This window comes from Rhinolophus ferrumequinum, chromosome 4 (assembly GCF_004115265.2).
Source record: "Rhinolophus ferrumequinum isolate MPI-CBG mRhiFer1 chromosome 4, mRhiFer1_v1.p, whole genome shotgun sequence".
NCBI classification, from domain to species: domain Eukaryota; kingdom Metazoa; phylum Chordata; class Mammalia; order Chiroptera; family Rhinolophidae; genus Rhinolophus; species Rhinolophus ferrumequinum.
In genome coordinates, this window is record NC_046287.1 from 79604274 (window position 1) to 79628813 (window position 24540).

Below are 24540 nucleotides of genomic sequence, written 5' to 3' on the forward strand. Positions count from 1 at the left end.
AAAGGATGTGCAGAGATTCACCTAGAGGGACAGAATTTAGCCCTTTAGAATGGAACTTCCAGCTCTCACCCTCTGGACACTGACCCTGTCATGTGGTTCCTATTACTATTTTAGAAATTCATTTAACCAAGTGACCATGACTACATAACGTTGGAGCACACACTACTTGTGATAGTTCTAAGAACTACTAACTTCATTCTTTTACGAAATTAAAGACTGTCTCTCTCTAAAATTCTAGTCTTTGGTGGTAATTCTGTCTTTCAGAACTGCGATCTAAGATTAGCACATTTTGCTAAGGACAGGTCCTTTAATCCCTGAAAACATACCTGTGTTGCCCCTGCCTTAACTTCCACAAGCTAACTACCTAAGTCCTTCTTCAGGCAGTCCTCAGATAACATTTTTCCCCCGCAGCTTTGTCAAGATCCTAACCTTTTCCTCTGAATATACTCTAGGCCGTCAATTTTCCATTAGGATACAGAAATTAAGAGCCTGAAATGAACATTATATTCCACATGTGGACAGAACAGTGCTTCCCCATGTACGTCATTAACTAAAAATGTCCAATAGTTAACATAGAATTTTCTTTTCTAGAAAATAAGAATGATTTTGTGATAAGTCAAAACAGTATTCTATACCCAGAAGTCCTTAAACATGATGGCATGTCTAGACCTCAAAGTTCTCAGGAGAAATATTGTCCTCCATTGATATAGCCAGTAATTTGAAATTATTGCTGATAGATCACTGCTGACATAATACATTTGTCTTTCAGTTCCTGCATTTTAACATCTCCCACTATGGAAAGTTTCTGCTAATGATAAAAAACTTGCCTTCATATTATCAACACAAGAGGTTAAAAATTAAAAAATTTTTATGAATCCATCAATAATCCTGTTCCCAAGACTGCAAATAATTGTTTGACCTGTTAAATGATTGACAACTAATAAAATACATGATTTTAGTATCATTCATAAAACCAAACAGAGAAATGAGGTTCTTCATTTGTTTGGTTTAGGGTGTAAGAGTGTAATTTTGGCTGATAGTTTCAAAATATCTGATTTTTTTAAAGCAAAATTTAGAAATGCACTAAAATCAAATTGGAAAAGTTGTTAGAGTTTCCTAATTGAATGCCTGGTACTTTGCAAAATTCTTTGTTTTTGTGTCACTAACCTCAAGCTTCTCTTTCCCTCAATTTTATGAATAAAAAACAACAACAACAACAACAAAAACATTGACACATTTATCACATAATCTATCCCAGTAGAAGCACAGAAAGTTTACTAGAAATAAATGCCAAGGTCATTACTAGTACTCTGATTCACCGAATAGAAAATGATGTCGTGGTACACCACTGCAAAATTTACTGTAACTTTTTTCAACTTTTAACATAGAAAAATAACAAATGCCTTTTTGGAAAGGAGGGAAAGAAGGAAGGAAGGAAGGAAGGAAGGAAGGAAGGAAGGAAGGAAGGAAGGAAGGAAGGAAGGAAGGACGGAAGGAAGGAAGGAAGGAAGGAAGGAAGGAAGGAAGGAAGGAAGGAAGGAAGGAAAGAAGGAAAATGGGTATCAACCAAAATTTTAATTTTTGTTCAAACAAAAATTAAACTTATCCTTGTGCATTGTAGGAACTCTGGATGGTATTATTTATTTGTTATTGGATACCAAAGTTAACAACTAAAAGATTTCTTTTCAATTATCTTTTCAGGATGTACTGCCACACCTGCTGCCTACCCAAGCTACCAGCATTTTAACAATCTCTTCCGTTGAATGAGCAAACAGTGCCATTTCCAATGAGAGTGCTGTCCATTAGCCCACAGATGAGAAGCACTGAAAAGTGGTGCTAACATTCCCTAGAGATGGGGCTCCTCACAGCACACCTGATATTGAGCAGAGCAAATTGGTGTCTCGAGGTCATTTCAGAAAATCAGATTATGTGCATGAGAACACAAGGCACCGCGGCTATGCCATCTGCCTGGCCCACACCTGGCATGTTTAACCCCAAATGCTTTTTTGGGAGTCGAATACGTGTGTTGTCTTGAGTCAGTGTTTCAGACTGTGTCAGATAAAGATCAATTGCATGTCATCACTCAGGCTGGCAGGGCTAAGTAAACAGATTTACAATGTTATTAGAGATTCATATGATTTAGCAAAATACATGACAGTTTGATACTTTTGTTTACTTGGGGGAACCTCTTGATTTCTTATCTATAGGACAGAGTCGTCCGACATACTCCCAGCACTATAAGCCGTCTCCAACGTAAGCGTGGGTTGAGGCCTTCATGTGGGAGGTGGGTTGTGTGTAATTTAAAGTATATTTCCTATGTAAATGCCTCATAAACCGTGGCGTGGTTCCTAGTCTTTCCCCCCGGAAAACATACTTAGCCCTTTGGATTGTAGCTGAACTAGAACACTACTAGAATTATCCTCAGTTCTGGGTCTTGATAATGGGAGGTCATGGAGTGAGAGTGGAGAAAGAGGATGAGGATTGGAAGAAATGGAGGAGAGGAAGGGAGGAGGTGGAAGAGGAGGTAAAGAAGAACAGGAGGAACTTTCTCCTCCTTTTCTAGAGAAATAATTCAAGCCAGCCGAGTGCCCCTTTTCCTTTGGAAATGGTCCCTTACTGTACTAGAAGGAACCTGCTCCATGCTGTTAGCGTAGAAGGCAGAGAACTAGAAGAGGATGGGAGGAGTTGAGAAGAGGTGAGAAAAAGGTGACAGCATGGATGTAGCTCACATGGTGGGGCGTTCCACGAGCAGGAGCAGACATGGGCCAGCTCTCAGTCATCTGAAAGTTGGATGTTTCCAAGTCAAGGGTTGCTTTTATTCAGAATGGCTGCCCCAATTTCATTGCCCTTGGCAGTGAGAGCCACAGGGACAGACTGTGAAAAGGCCCGGTTAACAACTTCCGTCTCCCTGCTCAAGTGCAGTTCAAGTGTAAACCAGGTAACGTAAAGCATGATTAAGGCACAAGGCGAAAGTGAAGCCGGTTTGGTCACTAAAACCTCGGATTACACAGCAGGAAAAGTGGAAATGCTGCTGGCACTTAGGAAAGGAGAGGGAATAAACAGTGTACTCCACTGCTTGAGGAAATTCCCAGCCAAGAAGGGGTGGTTTCTAAGGAGCCTGACAGCTTCCTTCAGAGCATGCACTGTGAAGCAAAAGCAGCTGCTCCTCTCAGAAAAGAAGGGGCGGAAAGGATTTAAATGCTAAAACCTCAGCTAAGAACTCCTAGTAGGCGAAAAGCTGCTTCCTCACTGGCATAGACAGATCATTTGCAGGTCACTGACTTTGAGAGGAGAATGTTTTCAGATGAAACAGAAGATAACAAGAGAGATCCAATATCAGACGCTCTCCATCCTGGGCTTGAGGCTAACTCCACTCTCCCTTCTGGTCAGAGGAGTTTGTCGAAAGGAAAAAGCCCTGACAATCTGCCTCACATGTGATCAGCTTTAAAGATAGTACTTGACCCCTTTAATCGTTGCAGATCAGTCTTTCTCAGGGCGATTTGAATCATTTGCGTTTGCAATCAACAAACAAAAATGGGGGAAAGCAGAAATCAATTTTATACGTATACAATATACTTTACTACATGAATAATCGCATTTTATCTTTGTGTTAGAGTTTCCAAAGTGCCTTCACATTTGAAGGAAACTGAAGGTCAGAGAAGTGACGCCGTACGTTGTCACAGCCTGTGAGTGGTCCAGACCCAACCGTCATCGGAGGCCTCCTCCCCAAACCTGATGCACTTTCACGACTAATTACAGCTAATGTCAACAAAACATCCTCTTCATGCTGCTTTGTGAAGACCAGTGGCACTATTGCTCTGCTCCCTCACGGTGTCCCTTTATGAAAGGAGCACACCTATGACACACACACCTGACTCCACAGCAATGGTGCTTCGTAATGAACCGAGCTTTCCAGAATGGGAATCCTAACCTCTTGTAAGGCTGTGCTCCTGCTCATTGGAGTGCAGGGATAGACTAAGCTGCACTTCTGCTGCCCCCCACCTTCCCATGGGCCAGGCACAGGGCTAGATGCTGGGCTTGCAGCAATGAGTGAAACCCAGTCTCCACTACCAGAGAGGTTAGAACTGAGGTGCACTCTTCCTGCCTAGTGGTGATGCCCTCTTCTGGGACGTGAGGGTGTCATTACCCACAACGGTGGAGGACACGGTGGAGGACACCCAGGACACGGTGCAGAACTCCCAAGTTCTGGTCTGATGTTCCCACGGAGCCTTTGGGAACCTGAATGCCTATTCCCCTCACCCTCTTGATTTTTCTCATTTAACGCCAGACCTCTCCCATTAAGAAGGAAGCCCTGCTTGATTGTGGCCCACACAGGTTTCTGTTCTGCCACCAGTTCCCAGGAGCTAGATGGCTAAATGAGGTTTTTAAAATAATAATAATACTTTCTCCTGTAGGCCAGTTTTAGGTCCATAACTAAATCGAGCGGAAATGTTCAAACACACATACAGCCTCTGCCCCCATCGACATCCTGCACCAGTGAGGTGCATTTGTTATCATCCATGAATCAACACTGACACATTATCAACCAGTGTCCATAGGGGTCGCTCTTTGCGTTATACATTTAATGGGTTTTGACAAACGTCTAACGACACGCATCCACCATTCTCCTATCATACAGAACAGTTTGCTTCCTTCCTGTGCTCCACCTTGCTAAAGGCTTTGCTTCAAACTGAGAGTCCCCAGACCATTAATGTTACCTCCTGACTCTGAGAGTCAATGACAGCCTGAGCTGCTGGCTGATACGCTCCACTTTCTGGGATTCCGCTAGGGGCTGTGGGCCTGAAACAGTACCGGCCTGTTACTCTAGACCAGGGGTGTCCAAACTTTTTTCAACGGTTTTCACCAAGGGCCCTATGCGGTAAAATACACAAACAGCCGGGCCACTCACCCGAGGTAAAGTACGTATTGCCTCACCTGGTTTATTTAAGTAAACTAAATATATTTTTGGAATTTGCTGTGGGCCAATTAACAATGGATTGCGGGCCGCAGTTTGGACACCCCTGCTCTAGACACTTGAAATTAGTATTAGGGAGCAGTGCTATAACTGGACCTGTGGCTCATATTGGTGTGTTTTTTTGTGGGTTTTTTTGGTTTGTTTTTTTCTCCCTTCTTACTTATGTCCCACTTGCTCTGTAGCTGACACTACACGCGTCAGGGCATACATGTCCTCACATCCCCTAGCACTGACTTGCAATAATTGAGCTCATCATCACGGGTTTAATTTATTTTAATGTTGGGTTGACTGGATTGTCTGATCAATTTTTTAAATTGCTGCTTTCCCTCTGAACTCAGTGTTTTAGGGAAATGTTTGAGATGTTTGTGGTCATGAGTGTTTCCATCCTTAGACAGAATAAGTAATTTCTGTATTATTACTGAGAGAAAACTTTAGGGCTTGGAATTGGAGCACGGAAATCTACATTCAAAGGGTAAGGACATCTCCTAGATCTTCACTATCTCTGCGTCCCAAAGCCATCTTTGATAGAGGTCTGAAACAACTGCCTTCTCTTGCCACCTGCCACCAAGAGCAAAACCAAACATGGTGCCAAATCTTTAAGTTACCACTTGCAGCCAAGTCCCATAGTCATTTTCTGCCATGGTAATTTCTTTTCTTTGATTGGCCCAGAAAGTGGAGCTAGTGACTCTATGAGATGGGCCAGGAGCCAGGCATGGGCAGGGGGACAGTCAGTCTGTGAGGGCCCCCAGGGAAACAATGCCAACAAGAGAAAGGGGGTGCTGAAATGTGGGGTAGGAATTCCCAGTGTCCAAATTGTCAGGCCAATCTTGCAAGTTTAGGTTAGTTTCTGAAAAAGAAATCAGTGACTGAAGAAGGGTCCGGCCCTGCCAATGTTGTATGAGTTCAATAGAACAAAGCAATAGTCTCTGGAAGATACCCTGAGCAATTCAGGGGTAACCTTTACTGAGAGAATAAAAAATGCATTTCTGAGTAGAGTAGCTGTCTACTATTATATATAAGTCAATACATATGGGGACAAACAGAGGGTATAAACACGTGAATATGATATCTGTGAGTGCAAATTTGATTATACTAAGTAAAGCAGGGAAGATGACTGTTTTATGTTTCCTTTCTACCTATATTTCTCAGTAATGTACAATAAACATTTGATTTACAAAATGGAAGCAACTGAAATTTATAGGGTGCAAACATCTCAAGTATATGAACATCTGATTGATGATACAGATGTTTCTGTATCTCTTTCTGTTTGGATCTGCAATCTTTCAGCCAGGGCCACAAAGCACACAATGACTTGGGAGGAGTGTTAGTTTTTTTAACAGCCATCTGCATTGGAGGATCTGCATACATGTTTATATAAGGAGTGGATTTTGTTTCTTCAAAAGTTTCCAAGAAAAACGATCTCTTAAAAGAAACGTAATTCAAAATCACTGATACCACATATAGAAAGATATATTTAAGTAGTATGATGAGTCTAATTTTCTAAAGTACATCACATCTAGCAGTTCGCTTTTTTCTTCTCTCATGAAACATCTTCTACCTGAAAGTTTATTCTATAATGCAAGGATGAAAAAAATGAGGCTCATAAAAGATCCATCCAAGTCTACTCTTCTTTATAACGTCCCGAATGCTACTGATTCCATGGCTTTGGGTAAGTCACTTGACTTGACCAAGCCTCCTTTTCATTGTCTGAAATATTCCTTGTAGGGTAGTATTTAAATAATGTACTCACAGACACTTGTTGGTACCTAGTATAAGTCACAGGCAGAATTTAAGTCTTACATTCTAGTTCTCCATCCCTCATTCTAGTAATAAGATACTTAGAGTAACTAATCATCTTTTACCTGTGCTGCTTATGTCCACCAGCTACATATTCTCACTGCACCACATTTTCCTTGTTAGTGATAAAAACAGTTACATGGACTTATCAAGAAGTCGGTGAGAAGCTCTGTTGCATCCCTTTCTTTTAGGTGCTAGACTTTATTGCTGAGCATACCATAAAATCAAAACAGGTTATGTATATATACCCCAATAAAGTGCCCCGATTTATTAAATTTATTATATATCTCAATTTAAATTGAAGTAAAAATTGTGAGATAAATCCCAGGAAATTCATAATAATGCTATCTGTTTGCTTGTGACTGTCAATTACATAGGGACCATCCATTTCTAACCATCCCTTAGCCCTCTCCATTATATCTACTGGAATGATAGAATCTGCAACTTGGACGTGGTCATCTAGTTCAGTGTTTTTCAAATATTAGATCATGATCTGTTATTGGGATGTGAAGTCAATCTAGTGACATGCAATATTTAAAAATGAAACTCGTCAAACCAGAGTAGAATATATAAGTGTATTGTGTGTAATAAGGGTAAGCATTATTTTGTGGACATTTTATTCCAGTTATATATACTTATATGTGTGAATACTCATAATGTAAAATGTCTTTCTTATTGTGGGTTGCATTAAAGTTAGAAATAAATAAATAAATTATCTAGTCCATCCCTCTAGGCAAAGATTTATTCTACTATATAATACCCCTTGCCTTTCTTCCCTTGATAGGGTGGCCTTAAACTTCTGCTTGAATCCTACCAGTGGTGATGACTTTATCTACTCATGTAACCAATTTACTTTTCAGCTCTAATTGTTATAGTTCTTTCTTATAGTGAGCCAAAGGTCTGTACCTGTACTCTATTAGGTGGTTCTAATCTTTGGAACATCACAGGCTAAATATTTTCCCCTTCCACACGTTTGTCCTTTAAGTATAGGATGATAGCTATAATTTTCCCACTGAATTTTATCATGTCTATTTTCTTTAGTAACTTCTCCTATGGAAAATTTTATAATCCTTTTAAGCATATTATACTTCTTGACTGGAAGTGCTAAGTGTCTTTTTGCGATAGGATATTAAGACTTTAGTACAGTCCTTTTATGTTTGACTGACCAAATCAGGGTCCAGAGGAATTATCACCTCCTTGATTTTTACATCATACTTCTATTAATATGGTCTCCAAAAAGTTAATATTTTAGCCTTATCAAACAGCTGTGTATTACTTAATATATAGTCAACTAAAATGTAATATTCATAAACATTTCTGGCAAGTTTTATTGACTACTCCTTGAAATTTACCTAATTTTTTTGTTTTTGTTATTGAGGGGAAGAAATGTAGTTTTAGGAATATATATATATATATATATATACATATATATATATATATATATTCATTCTTGTTAACTCTTTCACTGCATTAATTGATTTCAAGTTTTTTTCAAAAAATAAAAAGTTGATATTTCGATTATTTTATGCATTTAATAACATTTTGAGCTACTTTGTACATAAATTGCATCATTTAATTTTAAATCCTTGTTATATGGTAGTAAATTTACTATTATATTGTATTTTAGCAAAAAATACTCAAAACATACTAAGTGGCATCAATTAGATTTCAGTATAGATAAATTAGAATCTAATGGCATTGATGCCAGAAAAATTTTATTACAAAATGTTACACAATATGCATACAAAACATATTTATTATTGATAGTGCCAGCCACAGGAAAACATATTCAAATGTGGCAGCAAAAGAGTTACAGTGTATATTCATCATTCAAGCTGATACAGATCTTTTTGAATCTAGATGCTGCCATCCTCTATATTAACTACTTGTCATAGTTTTGTATCACCTACAAACTTGAGCAGCATGCTAATTATGACATTTAAGGCAGTGACTGAAATTATGAACAGGAAGGAGAGTATACATTTTTGAATTATATTTCAAAAGAATGCTTGTGAGTCAACTGTCTGAAATTCAAAATATTTTCTATTAGAAAAACCATTATAAATGATGGGATTTCAGATCTTCCAGTTTCTGATAGAGGAGTACCTACTACAGAGATAGAAATATCATTTATTGGTGGTTAGCAACAAAAATATAAAAAGGGTAATGAGTAGACAGTGAGGAAAAGGGAGGGAGTTTATAGACTTATTAATTTTGATCATTAAATTAGCAAGTTAATAAGTGTTATTTATTGATGTATAAAAGACATTAAGCACTGACACATTTCCTGAGATCCAAGATGATGGAGATAAAAACTCTGTGTGCTTTTTTCTGTGAACACATTAAAATTACAACTAAATCAAAGAACAATCAACCTGGAGAACCATCTGAAGTCTAGCTGAACAGAAGTTTTACAACTAAGGACATAAAGAAGAAGCCACATCAAGACTGGTAAGAGGGGTGGAGACATGAAATGGGTTGGCCCCAAACATCCGTGTGGCAGCTGAGAATTGGGAGGGATACCTCAGCCACAGAGGTTTCCTATGAAGGAGCAAGTGATCCAAACCCCACACCAGCTTCCCTAGCCCAGACAGAATACGGGTGCTGGGAAGAGGAGTTCCCACAATATCTGGCTGTAAAAGCATTGGCGTTCCAACCAGGTGGGTGGGAAGGAAGGCTGCAGGAAACCCAAAAATCCTCATAAAAGGCCCTCACACAGTCTCACTCGCTCACAGGCACTGCCCCTGGGCTCCAGCAAAGGAACAGTAATTGGGGGGGAGGGGCATCAAAGACATGGAAAGCTGACTGGGTGTGTGGTTTCAGGAGAGGGCTGGAGGACAGTTGCCATGTTCCCTGTGTAGTGTTCTGCTTCCATGCAGCCAGCAGTCAGCCCCCATCTTTCCTTTGTTAAGCCCTCCCCCTACATGGACAAATCTGAATCTGATTGGCCTGGTGAGCTTCACTCACTCCATCCTGCTGACTCCCTGGGACTCTGCCCCAACCAACTCCCCCAATGCCACAGACACTTTCTCAGCGAGCAGGCAACACTGCCTGCATTATATTCTTTCTTGGAAAACTATTAGAATCCCCAGGTCCCATGCAGGCGGCAAATGGCCTCAGTGTGCTCTCAGAATTTTGCTGAATAACCAGGCTCAGCAAGGAAACCAAACCAGAGTCTACATTAACTTGGTGACAACAACTCTTCCCACTCTAGTGACTCCCTGAGACACTGCCTCACCCAACTCGCATACCACACAAGGGTGCCATCAGGTGGCAGCAGGTCTTAGGGTTTCCTAGCTTTTGCAGAGCTACCTCAGGCCTGATACTGGTAGCAGCTATCCTCGGTTTGGAGTGTGGACTCTCCCACACGCCTCCAGATTTAGCAAAGGCAGTGAACAAATCAGATTGCTTTGTAGCTCCTAGCAGGTAGTCCCCACCTGGTCATGGGCTGTGGGTTACATAGGCCTGCACCAGAGCCCCTCCCAAGAAGACCCAGAACCAACATACTTGGAGGTTGGCTTCAGGCCATAGCAGAGCACTGCCCAATTAACACAAGTGGCACACCCAAAGGGTAGTTTCAACAGGCACCAGAACCTGCTGAGACAAATCCTACTCAGTGGGGTAAGCCCCCCACAAGCAGTCCATAAACTGTGGACATGGCCAAACATCATAGCCAATCAGCCTGGGGCATCAGTCCCACTCACTGACATGCCAATAGCAATCAAGGCTCAACTATAACAGGAGGGCACACACAACCCACATAAGGGAAACTCTGGAACACCCGGAGCAGGTGACCAGGTGCTGAGACTGTGCCAGTGTCTCACAGGGCACCTACTACATAAGGCCATCCAGCCAAGAGTAAGATATGTAGCAGATCTATACAATATATAAAAACAAACACAGAGAGGCAGCCAAAATGAGTAAACAAAGAAATGTTTCACTAATGAATGACCAGGAGAAAACTCAAGAAAAAGAACTAAACAAAATGGAGGCAAGCCACCTACCAGAGACAGAGTTCAAAACAACTGTTATAATGATGCTCAAGGAGCTTGTGAGAAGTCCAACAAAGACATAGCAAGCATAAAAAAGGAGACAGAAACCATAAAAAAGAACCAATCAGAAGTGCAGAATACAATAACTGAAATGAAGAATGCACTAGAAGGAATCGTCAGCAGACTAGATGGAAGCGGAGAATTGAATCAGCGATTTGGAAGACAAGGTAGTAGAAAATATCCAATGGGAACAGCAAAAAGAAAAAAAGAATCCCCCCAAATGAGCATAGTTTAAGAGACATCTCTCATAACATCAAGCATAACAACATTCACATCATAGGGTTCCCAGAAGGAGAAGATAGAAAGCAAGGGATTGAGAACCTATTTGAAGAAATAATCATTGAAAACGTTCCTAACCTAGTGAGGAAATAGACATACAAGTCCAGGAAACGCAGACAGTCCCCAAAAAGATGAACCCAAACAGGCCCACACCAAGACATATCATAGTTAAAATGGCAAAGGTTAAAAACAAAGAGAGAATCCTAAAAGCATCAAGGAAAAGACAATTAGTAACTCACAAGGGAGCCCCCATAAGATATTCAGTTGATTTATCATATTTGTCAACAGAAACTATGCAGCCAGAAGGGATTGACACAAAATATTCAATGTGATGAAAAGCAGGGACCTACAACCAACGGTAGATACTCTACCCAGCAAGACTATTATTTAAAATTGAAGGACAGGTATAGAGCTTTCTAGACAAGAAAAAGCTAAAGGAGTTCACCACCACAAAACCAGCATTATAAGGAATGTTAGAGGGGCTTCTTTAAGATGGAAAAAAAATCAAAACTATAAACATTAAAATGGCAATAGCTACATATCTATGAACAATTACTTCAATATAAATGGATTAAAAGCTCCAATTAAAAGACATAGGAGGGCTGAATGGATAAAAAAACACAAAACCCTTAATACGCTGCCTACAGAGACTCATTTTAGATTAAAAGACACACACAGATGGAAAGTGAAGAGATGGAAAAAGGTATTTCATGAAAATGGAAACAAACAAACAAAAAAGTTGGGGTTACAATACTTATACCAGACAAAATAAACTTTAAAACAAAGGCTATAACTGGAGAAAAAGAAGGACCCAGTAATTCCACTACTGGGTATTTATCCGAAGATACCCAAAATGCTACTTTGAGGGGATGTTTGCATTCATATGTCCATTGTAGCATTGTTTACAGTGGCTAAGATGTGGAGGCAGCCTGGGTGTCTGTTGATGGAAGAATGGATAAAGAGGAGGTGGTACATATATAAATGGAATATTGCTCAGCTATGGAATGGAATGGGTTCTTGCCATCTGCGGTGGCATGGATGGACCTGGAGGGTATTGTGCTGAGTAGAGTGTCAGACAGAGAAAGACAGATGCAATGTGGTTTCACTTATATGTGGAATCTAAGAACAAAATTAACAAACAAAAAAACAAACTCATAGATACAGAAAACATTTTGATGGCTGCCAGATGGGAAAGGGGTTAAGGGTGTGGGTCAAAAAAGGGGAAGGAATTAAGCAGTACAAATTGGTTGTTAAAAAGTAGTTATGGGAATGTAGGGTATAGCACAAGGAATATAGTCAATAATATAGTAATAACTATGTATGGTGTCAGGTGGGTACTAGATTTGTTGGGGTGATAGATGGAGGAGGTTAGGGGCAGGGTGAAAAAGGTCAAGGGATTAAGGAGTACAAGTTGGAAGTTACAAAATAGTCATGGGGATGTAAACTATAGGGAATATAATCAATGTTATGGTAACAACTATGTATAGTGCTAAGTGAGTACTAGAATAGTCAGGGAGATCACTTCTTAATTTATACAAATGTCTAACCATTATGCTGTATATCTGAGATTAATATAAAATAATACTGAATGTCAACTGTAACTGAAAAAATAAAAAATTGGGGAAAGGTGAAGGGGAATAAAAGGTCCAAATTTCCAGGTATAAGACAAATAAGTCTTGGGGATGTAATGTACAGCATAGGGAATATAGTCAATAATATTGTGATCATGTGGTACAGTGTCAGATGGTTGCTGGACTTACCATGGTGATCACTTCTTTAGGTATATAAATGTTGAATAACTATGGTGTACACCTAATATAATATTGTATGTTACCTATATTTTTAATATTTTTTTAAAAAAAGACATTAGGTACTCATGATTCAAGGCAAAAGAACAAGAAAATATTCTAGTTTCCTGATTTTTTTCTCATAGGATTTGAAAACCATGCCTTCATTTTTCTCTTCCTCCATATTTGAAGGTCTGAACCTCATGATGATTTTAAAGTATGATTTATCTATTAGTCATTGCTGTAGCTGTAACAAATTAGTTTTCTTTAATTTCAACTCCTTTCTCTTCATCAGTCCCAAAGCCTACCCACCTGTAACTCCAACCAAGGGTCATAAGGATGACAAATAAATAGCTGGATTAGGAATAAGGGGGAAGAGAGATACCATGTACTTTCTGCATCCTAGTGTCCATATGTTTCAAAGATCACAAAAAAGTATATATATTAAAAGCATATAATTACAATTTTGCTGATGACAAAGCTGCTTTCAAAGATAAAATCATAACAAGATCGTATAACTGAGCCACAATGAGTGTATGTGTCTATGTGTATAGCTGTGTAAATGCATGTTTATTGGAATAAAAATGAAATGTGTATGTATGTGCATATGTATATCTATAATGTATTTATATGTATTTCTACAATGTATATATTTGTAGTCTCAAGTAAATAAAAATAGAACTACACAAAGTCCTGAGCAATTTTCATTCTTCACTTTAAAGGCTGGCCAAGGAAAACATGTGTCCAAAGATTGTAACATTTCAATGAATGTGTGGGAGGCCTAATATAAATGCCATTTATAATTGGAATCTAAAATATTGAATTACTCTCCAATGGAACTTATAAATAATAGTAATTTCTCCAAGCATAGGGGGCTAGAAATTTTTACTGTCCACAAGAATGCTAGACCAACCTTTGATTATAAAGATACAATTAATATAGAAGGGTAATATGTGAGTGTCATTTAGTCTCAGGGCTCATAAGTATAAAAACAGTAACACACTGTGAAAGTAATGGTAACACTTAGAGGGCCCATTATTATTAATTCATTTGACATTCACTGTAATCGCACTGGTCTTAATGAATTCATTTGGCATGTGCACATTACATGTACTTTCAAACACACTCCATTGTAAGTCAGTGCTAACAAACGTGTTGAATCCAGATAAACAATGACTTTTTTTAAGGAAGCTTTAAAATCGTACATTGAAAAGTTACAGATTGATATTTTATTTTAATGGCAAGAAATAGTCTAACTAAAGAGAAGTGATTCTATTTCTTCGTAAAAATGTATCTTACTAAATCTTTAATGACATGGTCTACAAAGAACAGATCCCTGAAGAAGCACAGTTAAATAGGTATACATGTGTAAAACAGAAGATTCAGGGAAAAAGAAACACATTAATCTATAGGTGAATAATGAGGAATTGTAATCATAAGTGGATAAGCATAGTCCTCTATGTGAAGGGAAAGATGAGTATTGAATAACTTTCAAATATCACATAGTCAAAGATCTAATTGTCTACCAAATAAATCTACCAAAGATCTAATTGTCTACCAAATAAATATATAATACATGTGCCAATGCCAGATTCTTTTTATGCTCCTCAAGTTTAAGTTCTGTCCTCTATTGTTTTTCACAGGCCTGTTAAGATTTGTTTGAGATCTGGTGTTCGTATTTGTAACAGTGCTAAGTAATCACAAAATACCTGAGGGTGCCAAAAAAATGCATACACCTGACGTATATTAATCTTTTGCTATCGGTATCTATTGAGTATTACAAGTTTAATCCTGTTTTTTTTTCTTTCTCAAAACGTGTATACTTTTTTTGGCAACCTCTGTATATTCAATACCTGCTTGTTAATATCGAGTACTTAAGATCCACACTTTGTCACTTTCTGGTCATTTGCAGTTTGCTGATAATTTGGGGGGATATTGGATCTCCAAAAGTAAACTGTAAGCACCTCAAGTAAACTGGATAAGCAATGTTTTATGGGTTTTTTCTTTGTCTTTTCCTGTGCTTCCATAGTGCCTGGTGCGTTGCTGGACATTTTCCAGTTCTTGCTAGTTCCACATTTCTTGTATGATAGATATTTGTAGTAAATAAAAAATTATCTCAACCACCTCAATTTTTCCTATAACAAGTTTTCTCATTGTTGCTGATACTGTTTCTTTTAACAGATTTAACTTCTTCCTCATTTTACATGCACACTGGGACAAACACAAAACGTGTGCCCCTCAATCGCCTTAAATCTATAGTTAATGTTTATTCTACATCAAGCTTACTCACAAAGTCTCATTATCATACAACATTGCTGCGAGCTCAGTATATTTTAAAATGAATCTATATAGCTCTGTAATACGTACTGAATGTTTGCAAAGGACCTTCCATAAATGGGCTTTAGGTCTAGTGGGTGAATAAGTAATTACTGCATATTGTCATCTTTATAATGATGGAGAGAGAGACAAGGGTTGAATGATTTGGGATCTCACTGGGGCACAAAAGACGGGAGTGCAAGGTAGTTTTCCCACAGAGTTTTCACTTTTGTATATATCTTTTCTTCGAGATACCAAAGACCTCCAAAGAAAATGTAGGCATTGTCACTAATATTAGAATGGCTGTATTCCCAACTCCATGGCTGATTTCCATTACTCTTTTTGATTGCAGCCTAGACTTAATTTACTCCTGGAAGTCTTCGATTTCTCCTGCTAAATCCATGTTTCAAGAACACAGTTCTTCTACCTTGTAGCTTTTATTTTTTTTAAAGACTTGTCTGACTTTATATTATAGTTAACTCAACTGTATGCTCCAGGAAGAAAACATGTTGATTATATCATGTTGATTATCCTTGGGTTCCTAACATTTAGCTCAGATCAAGAGCGTGTATAAGGCTGAGGTAGTGGAAGATGATGGAAATTGGAGAATAATTTGGAAAGATGGCACTGGAGTGCAAGCAGGAGTTTCGAATGAAGTTTCAACAGTATCTTGAAGATTAAGGGGAACGATGGAAGCATTTTAATGGAGGAAGGACAGTAGCATATGTGTATTTTATAAAGATGACTCTAAGCATGGCTAACAAGGTAGGCTGGAAGAAAAAGTGTTGCTATCTGATTAAAAATTAGTATTCTGCTTTACTAGTTCAGGTGAGAAATTATGAAGACCTTAATGGAGAGGCAAGAGAAAAGAAAATAAGACAGATAAAGGATTTTTTTTTTTAAGGGAAACTCCTCAGAATCTGATTAGATGTTGAGAATAAGGAAAAGAGAGGAAAATATATTTATGTACAAGACCACTGAATTGCAAGGACGATAAGAAAAGGAGAAGGAGAATTCGGCAGGTTCGGATTTTCAGTTGTTCAACTTTTTGTTGGTGTTTACGGCAGTCACGTGGAGATGGCCTATGGAAAGTTATGGGGGAGTGTATTCATCATAAATGGCAAAGATTCTGGAACAGACTGGTTCAAATCCTGATTCCACTACCGTGACATGTCTAACCTTGGGCAAGTTACATACTTAACTGCTCTGGGTCTCACTTTCATCATTATTTATAAAATGGGGAAAATAATAGTATCCACCCCAAGACTGCTTTAATCACAGGATTAAATGTGTAGATATGTGTAAAACCCCTTGAATACTGCCTAGCACACAGTAAACCATATAAGTATTTAATATTCTTGTCGTTATTGTTTTTGTTGCTGTTCTATTGCGATATTGAGCTCTGTAGAAAGATCTGGAATTAATATTAATATATAAATTTTGGAACATCATCATTTAGGTGAATGTCAAAGTTTTAGGGGTAAAATAGATTACAATACACAAAATATAACTTATCTCTGTAACTTTAAACCATTCTTTTTCTCCAAGGACTCCAAAGTTCCACCTGTCAAGAAATCAGTAACATCTTCTTTCGGTTACTTTGATCTTTTGACCGCCTACATTTGCAGACCTCATATAGGATGTTTTGATATGTGAGTTCTGATTTAGATAGAAGAGTTTGTACACATTTAGAGAAAAATCTCCCTGATGTTTCTTCTTCATTATGAATTAACTTTGCTGCTCTGAGTTTAGGCATTCAAAAATTTCCCACAATGCATTAAATTCATACTTACCTTTCCTTGTATTTGAAATTTTGGGAGGAAAATTCGGAAGTAATCTAATGGATGTACATAGACCATTTATTTTTGGTTACTGTAGCCAGTATATTTCATCTACTCCCCCTTTCTTTCTGTCTCTCACAAGCAAGAGAGAAAGAGAGAGTTAAAAAGAGGTTATCTCCATTACTGACTAAAGAAAGTAGCATTAAGTAGATATTCATGAAAATATACAGTTTCAAGAGAACTAAAGATTATCCAATTCATTTCTCTCATACTATAGAGGAGAACAGTGGACTCAGAAAGATTAAGTGACATGCCTATAATCACACCAAAATTTGTTTGCATATTGTGTTTTGCAACACAATATAGCTGGGATACAAAATCTGTAGCATAAAGATAGAATCTATGCCCAATTGTGTAACTGAAAGTATTCACTATGGAAATCACAATTTTACCACAGCTAAAGACATTCACTAATATTTTGATAAAAGCAAATTTATTCTAATAGAAGACAAACAGACTTGCCAGAACTAGATCCCTATTCTTTCTAATTTCACTTTGTACTTACAAAATCTTTATCATTACAACAATTAATATATTATGTTTATGTTTTTATGCTGTTAGTACCATCTACCTTTATTATTTTATTTCATTTTCACATTGTTAGTTAAAAAGAGATGAACTGATTTTCTACAAACTGTTCTTTTAGGACTTGCTAAAATATGTGATTTTTGTGTAAAAAAAGAAGCAGTATTTAGCTTTTTCTCAAAGTTGCATACAAGCTTAATTTTATCACATGTTTTAAAGATCCTTGAATTAAAAAGGTCTTTTTCAAGAATCGTAGGGTAGACCTTCTCATATGCATATACACACACACACCCCTACAGGTCAGACATCAAGCACTAAAATAATATTATTACTAACTACCTAAACCTTATAGAAGGAAAACAATAATGTGTTTGTGTAATAGTAAATCAGGAATAATAAAATGAGATTTCTCTAGCACCACAAGGGAGAAAAGCTATCACTTAGGTTTATTCAACCATATATACTTTTGCTTGCAAAATGCCATTCATTAGAATAGGAGAAATAATGAAAGGAACATTAAAATATGATTTTGAATTTTTAAAAATTCATATGTTAAGGAAGTGGTATTCACTTTTTCTTCATTAGGACCAAACTGTCAGAATACATTAATGCATTGATTTCCATAAGTAGATGAATTTCTAATGTAGAAAACTACAAATTAATGTCCACTTTTCTGGTTTAAAAGCAAAATCATACCTAGAATAATATATTTTAATAGCACTCATCTGTGCGAACTTTCAGCAATGAGTTTCAAGAGAATCATTACTTAGCACTATTCAACATCCTTCAAAAATGATTAATTGGCAGGACTGTCTCTATATCTATTTTTTAAAGAAGTCCTAAAACATATATCTCGCATGATAAGAAATACTACCTGTTTCTTACTTTGTCAAAGCATAATTTTAAAAATATATGTACACTATTATGGTACAGGGATGTGAAAAATAACCCATCTCTCATTATCTGTTCTTAGGATTTTTTTGTGTGATTTGTGGTAAGAGAAGCAGACAGAGGATATGAGGAAATATATAGAAGGAAAATACATAAAATTCCATTTTATTATGTATAATTTACATTTACTTTATACTGTTTCTATATTTATACTTTGTAATGTGAACATGAATTAGCTCTTCATTTTTTTCATGCTGAACTCAACTTTCATTTATATTTATTTTATTAAAAAAAGAAGCCTCGAATCAATAACCAAGCAAAATTTTAAGCTTGAACTTTAATGTAGCCTTTCCTGTTGAATAGGGCATTTACCAGTATTCTATTCCTTCTTGATGAAATAACGAAATAAATGTCAGATTTACCATAAAATTAAAACATCAAAAATTTTTTAGAAAGACCATAAATGGCATTCCTAAACCATAAACTCTCACAAGGCATTTTAAAGAACAAACATACAAAAAGCATCAAAATTGATTTGTAAAACATTACAAGATGATTTTAATTTTAAAATATGTTAAGCAGCGAGTTTGTTTTATATGCAAAATGTAAAATTACATTTTTTGGAGGATGGAAGAAGAAATGCTAGACAATTTCAAGTCATCAGAGAGCATGACACTTGAAAATCTGAAGACAGATGGAAAATTACTTGCTCCATAGCACAAGAGTCTAGAAACTCATCAAAGGATACCTACATGACAGTACGGATTCTTATTTTTAAAACTAATATGACTGGTAATAATGACAGAGGTGATTATTGATAACAATGATAACCATTGTTGTTATAATTCTTACCAATGTGCAAGGTGTTCCCACTGAAATGATTTTTCTGTACTCATGAAGAGAATCAGCATAAAAGCAAGAGTTTCTGTAGCCCTATTTGAAAACTCCATAAAAAGGACTCTAATTAATTCTGTCCTCCTGCCCAGATCAGGGCAATTAACACAGTGCATTCTTTCTGAATGGAATGCCATGCATTATTGTATTAACCAATTTTATTGGAGTAGGACAAACTCATAAAGATGTTTGCAGTATGAAAGTTGTTCCAGATACATTATTGACTGGATGGATGCCTCAGCACGTCCCTGTGGGCTGTCACAAACTTGCAAAACAGGCAAAGTGGAACCTGTGGACGGCTAAATACCATCTGGTGATAACTGAGGCATCCCCAGGTATACATTAAAAATATTCCCTCATCAAACCGCAAACAAAAAATAGATTATCCGAATATAAAATAGAATCTTAACTCCGTGCAAGTGCACTACAAGATAAATCACTAAATGAAAATAAAGAATTTTATTTCACTTATTATCAGAACAAATGATTTGGAAATATTACAAATGTCATTACTGAACCAGAAATGTAGCCTGATGCATAATTTACAAACAGACAATAATTATAAATGTGTATTATGTTTAGCTGAAAATAAAATTTTCCACAAGCTTTGCTTTACTATTATGCTTAAAAGCAAGATTGAGAAAAGGTAAAATTAGCTATTTGTGGAAATTTAACAGGTTATAGCTTTCTATATCTGGAATTTCTAATTAAACACACACACACACACATATATGTTATTAGATTGTTTTTCCTACTATACTATTCGTAAAATATTTTATATAACTTCTTAAAATAAATAGTGATCCTTTAAAAGAAATAGTGATTTAAACAGGGAACAGATCAAATGTTAAAATTCTAGAAAGGCTTTAAATAAATTATTGAAAGCAAAATATCCAATGATTATATTTAAACTGTTCATTTCAGCTTTATATTAATTATCTCACACACACACACACACACACACATACACACACTGATTTCTCTGACTATTTCTGAAATTGCTTGAGTAGTTTATTCTAGAGCTTTCTGATAGCCATTGTAAAGTAGAGCTTTGTCTAAAGAGAAGAAACCGAAAGTGGCAAATTATGATTCTTTTAGAAACAGTGAAGTCCTAAAATTCACTATTGTTCACAGAGCAGAAGGGAGGTTTGTAGACTAGAGGGTGCCTTGGAAAGGAACTCCGGGCATTTTCGGAATTGTAGGACTAATGCCTGCAGATGAATGAATGGGTTTCTCAGCACTCAGCCAATTTGCAGCAAGAGTTCCTTCTGGTCACTTGCCACTGGGTCTGGTCACTTGCATTCTTGAGAGGATGTTAGTGCAAGGCTTTGAGAACCTTGATCTCAATAATAGCAGCGACGGAAAGAAAGTGTTGCTGCTGGGTAATTTTTGCCTTGTACGGAAGGAATGCTGGAGAGGAAGCTCAGACAGGTTTCTGATGAGGCAAGTATTGTTCCCTTGCGGGATTTGGCAAATATTTTCCTAAGACAAAGTTGCCATTCAGTGTGATTCTTGTTGCTCAGACACTATCTACTTTGTACACTCAACTTGAGAAATGAGAACACTAAATCTTGCAATATGTTTAAATTTGTTATAATACATATCAATATAAAACCATGTATAACAAGACAGAGGTCAAGCCAGTGCTTTTGGCCAATTTATTGGTAAATTGTATCAAATACAGTTTAATCTGTTATATATTCAAGATGGCAAACACCACAGTTATTTTAAAATGGTCACTTAGGTGGCTTAGTGTCAACAAAGCTTAAAAAAAAAGTTTTGGGAATCAGTCCAAAGCATGCTAAAAATTGAATAATATTTCCTACAGTTTTGTTTTTTTCCCCCCAATTCAAAATCAAATTTCTGATACTGCTGCTTTGCTGAATCAAAAAATGAAACTCTTAGAGAGAAAAGGTGATGTTCATCCTGTGGCTTGTCTTGATTTTGCTGCCTAGTAATCTTGAAAATTCCACACAGATGGAATTCAGGAGGCTCAGAGATAGGGAAACATGGAGATGACCCAAGAGAAACATACATGTTTGCTGCCAAATACTCACCAATTGTATTGATGATGAGTGTATTAATGATCGCCATCATTTCTGTCTGTCGGCTGCTTGGTATTTTATATATCTGTATATCTATAATATCTACAGATATATAATTTCTATATATATGATTTCTATATATATTATTTCTCTCTCTCTCTCTCTCTCTCTCTCTCTCTATATATATATATATATATATATATATGGGTCTCTCTCTCTCTCTCTCTCTCTCTATATATATATATATATATATATATATATAAAATTTCTATCTGTAGAGTGTTTGGTATTTTATACACACACACACACACACACACACACACACACACACACACACACACACACATATATAATACCAAGCACTCTACAGATAGAAATTATATATATAGTCTCATTCAGTCCTCAAAATTACCATGCAAGGATGACATTATTTTTCTCATTTAGAGAAAACAAACCTTGGAGAAGTCAAGTAGAGGCTCAATCACAAAGCCAAAAAGCCTACTGGCTGCCTGACTGCAAAGCCCAGGTTTGTTTCACTGCCTTCCCTCCAGATACTCTATCTGAAATGATCTTCCATGATCCTCTTAAGTGGTCTAGCCCAGTGTGCAATTCAATTCTGTTTGATTGGAGCCCCACACTTGACATTTTCACAACTTTCAGCCGTCAGCCTTATCTCTAGAGTTTCAGGAGTCAAAGGATCAGAGTGGGGCGCTATTTCATGTCCATGTTGTTCCCCAGAGGCAGGTCCTGCCAGCAAGAGGTGTCTGTCAAAGCCTGAACACTGTATTTCCTTTCCTCTAGTGTCCTTCAGGGACATACAGGGGTCTGGATATAATGGGATCAGTGCTCGTTGGGGTATATATTGTTAAGAGAGTTTTCCCAGATTTGATCTTCTGGATCCCGTGCTTTCAACTGATGAATTCTAGATTTCTGGGCGGTTAAACATATCACGGTGTTTTGGGTTATGGATGTTGGGGATGCTCCTAACAGTACCAAGGTTAGGAATTCAAAACTAAATAGTCAATCAAACAAAAACTAACCACTATCAAACAAGCCAATGTATCAATCTACCTAACCTATCCAACCAAGTGTGTATATTGGAATCCTGAAACGCCTCTATGGCTCTTCTAGCTTATGATTGAAAATGTTTCACATTCTCTAATTGCAATTCTCTAATTTAAAATTATATATATGACAATATATCATTATATTCCTTACAATATTTGGTAAGTGCATCATCTATGGTAAGTGCATAATCTGTGAAACTGAAGGTAATTTATAATTATGATTTTAAATAATTGCAAACTTCATTATTTTCTTTACTTGGCTAAATTCCATCCCAATAATAAATCACATTTGATTGTTTCTCCCTCACAAACAAAAATAACTCTAGACTCTATATTTTAGATAGATTATATTCAGTTTTCTATTAGGAGATTATGTTTTCAATCTATAAAAATTTATTAACACACACCAATGTAGCTGGCAACGTAGTGGTGTATTATTTTGGAATTCTAATACTTTGAAAATTGCATATAAATTGTCTTTAGGTTTATTTTCTGGATGTAATCTACCACACTGCTTTTCTTTTTAACCTAGAACAAATTTTTATATTAAAGCTATGTACCTCTGCAAGCAGAGGTTGGTAATGAAACCTGTAACACAACATTAACTGTGGAGTTGTAAATAGCAATACTATAAACTTTCTTTAGAGAGATCCATCTGGTGTAAATACATAAGAAAGGGCTCAAAAGCTTAAGAAGATTGCACTTATCCTATTTGATTTTATCCGTGATTCATTTAGCTGAAGATAAGACTGGTGCAAGCTAATGACCTCCTTTTTCATATATCTAATTTTCAGTTATGCCTCAGTATTATCATATACACATCCAAATGAGCCATATTCTTCACAGCTAATTGGTGGGGCCAGTGAAGTGGATCAACATGCAATGGTACTTTGTCTTATTCCCAGTTTGAGTCCTTACTGGGTATTTAAGCTGACAATGTGAAAGCGGCAAGCCTCCAGATTTCAGCTGTGCTGGCAGCGAAGGCCACTCTGAGAGATGGGCAATATGGCTTCTGTGTGTGCCATTCATCAGAGCGAGCTTTAAAAGGAGAAGAGTGTGTGGTTTCCAACCTTCTGTGCCTGGTGTATATGGCTTTCATGCTGAGATGTGTTGGGGTGGGGTGAGGTCTGAATCTGGTGTGTTGTCAAGAAAAGACAGGTATTATTGCAAAGTGTGTTCACAAAATAAACTCTTAGACAAACTCAAACCTCTATTACATTTTTTCCCCAAGTTTTTGAATGTCATTAGAATTTCTCTATTCATGTTAGGAGTTTTAAATTGCATAAAATTCTTCACTCGTAGCTTTAGATAAACAACATCTAAAATGAGATATCTTTGAATTAAACATTTTTAAATTTAGTATGAATTGGTTCATTTGAAACAGGTGTTCCAATCATTTTGAGGCAGAAACTAGATTTTATTTCATACTACCGACTTAGCAGTTATAGCTTACATATCTGAAAACGAATTCAATGTTGATCAAGCATTTCATTGAAACCCTTGGTTCACTCACTGGCATTCATTCAGGCATCAATGTAGCATTAACGATTTAGCTGTATCATCATTAATCCATTCCAATTTCATATATTAATGATATTATCCATGTTTTCTAGGTAGAATGTTTTTAATAGTTACTTTACCATTTGAAAATATACATTGAAGTATTTAAAGTTTTCACTTTAAAAATATTTTAATATATTTTTTGCCACCAATTAATTTTGAATTTTTCAATGGAAAAATCAGAGATACTGATTAAAAAAAAAAAAAAAAGTCTCCTTCCACTGCACCTTTCGTACATCTAATATAAATTAGACAAGTAATGAATAATGTGCTAACAGAAACCTTCTTTCCTTTGACATTAATCTCTTAGTTTTATATAGAAACATTACTATTCCTAGCTGCGAGAACACAAATGTGTACTAAAAGAAATGAGTTATAGACCTGACAGATTAGAGGCAGGTTGAAATTCAGTTTAAAAGTGTCTTTATTTCAATACTTTAGTGTAATTCTTAAAATAAATTAGGAAGAAAAGAATGTTTACTACAGTTACAAAAGTTTGTTTTGATTTAGG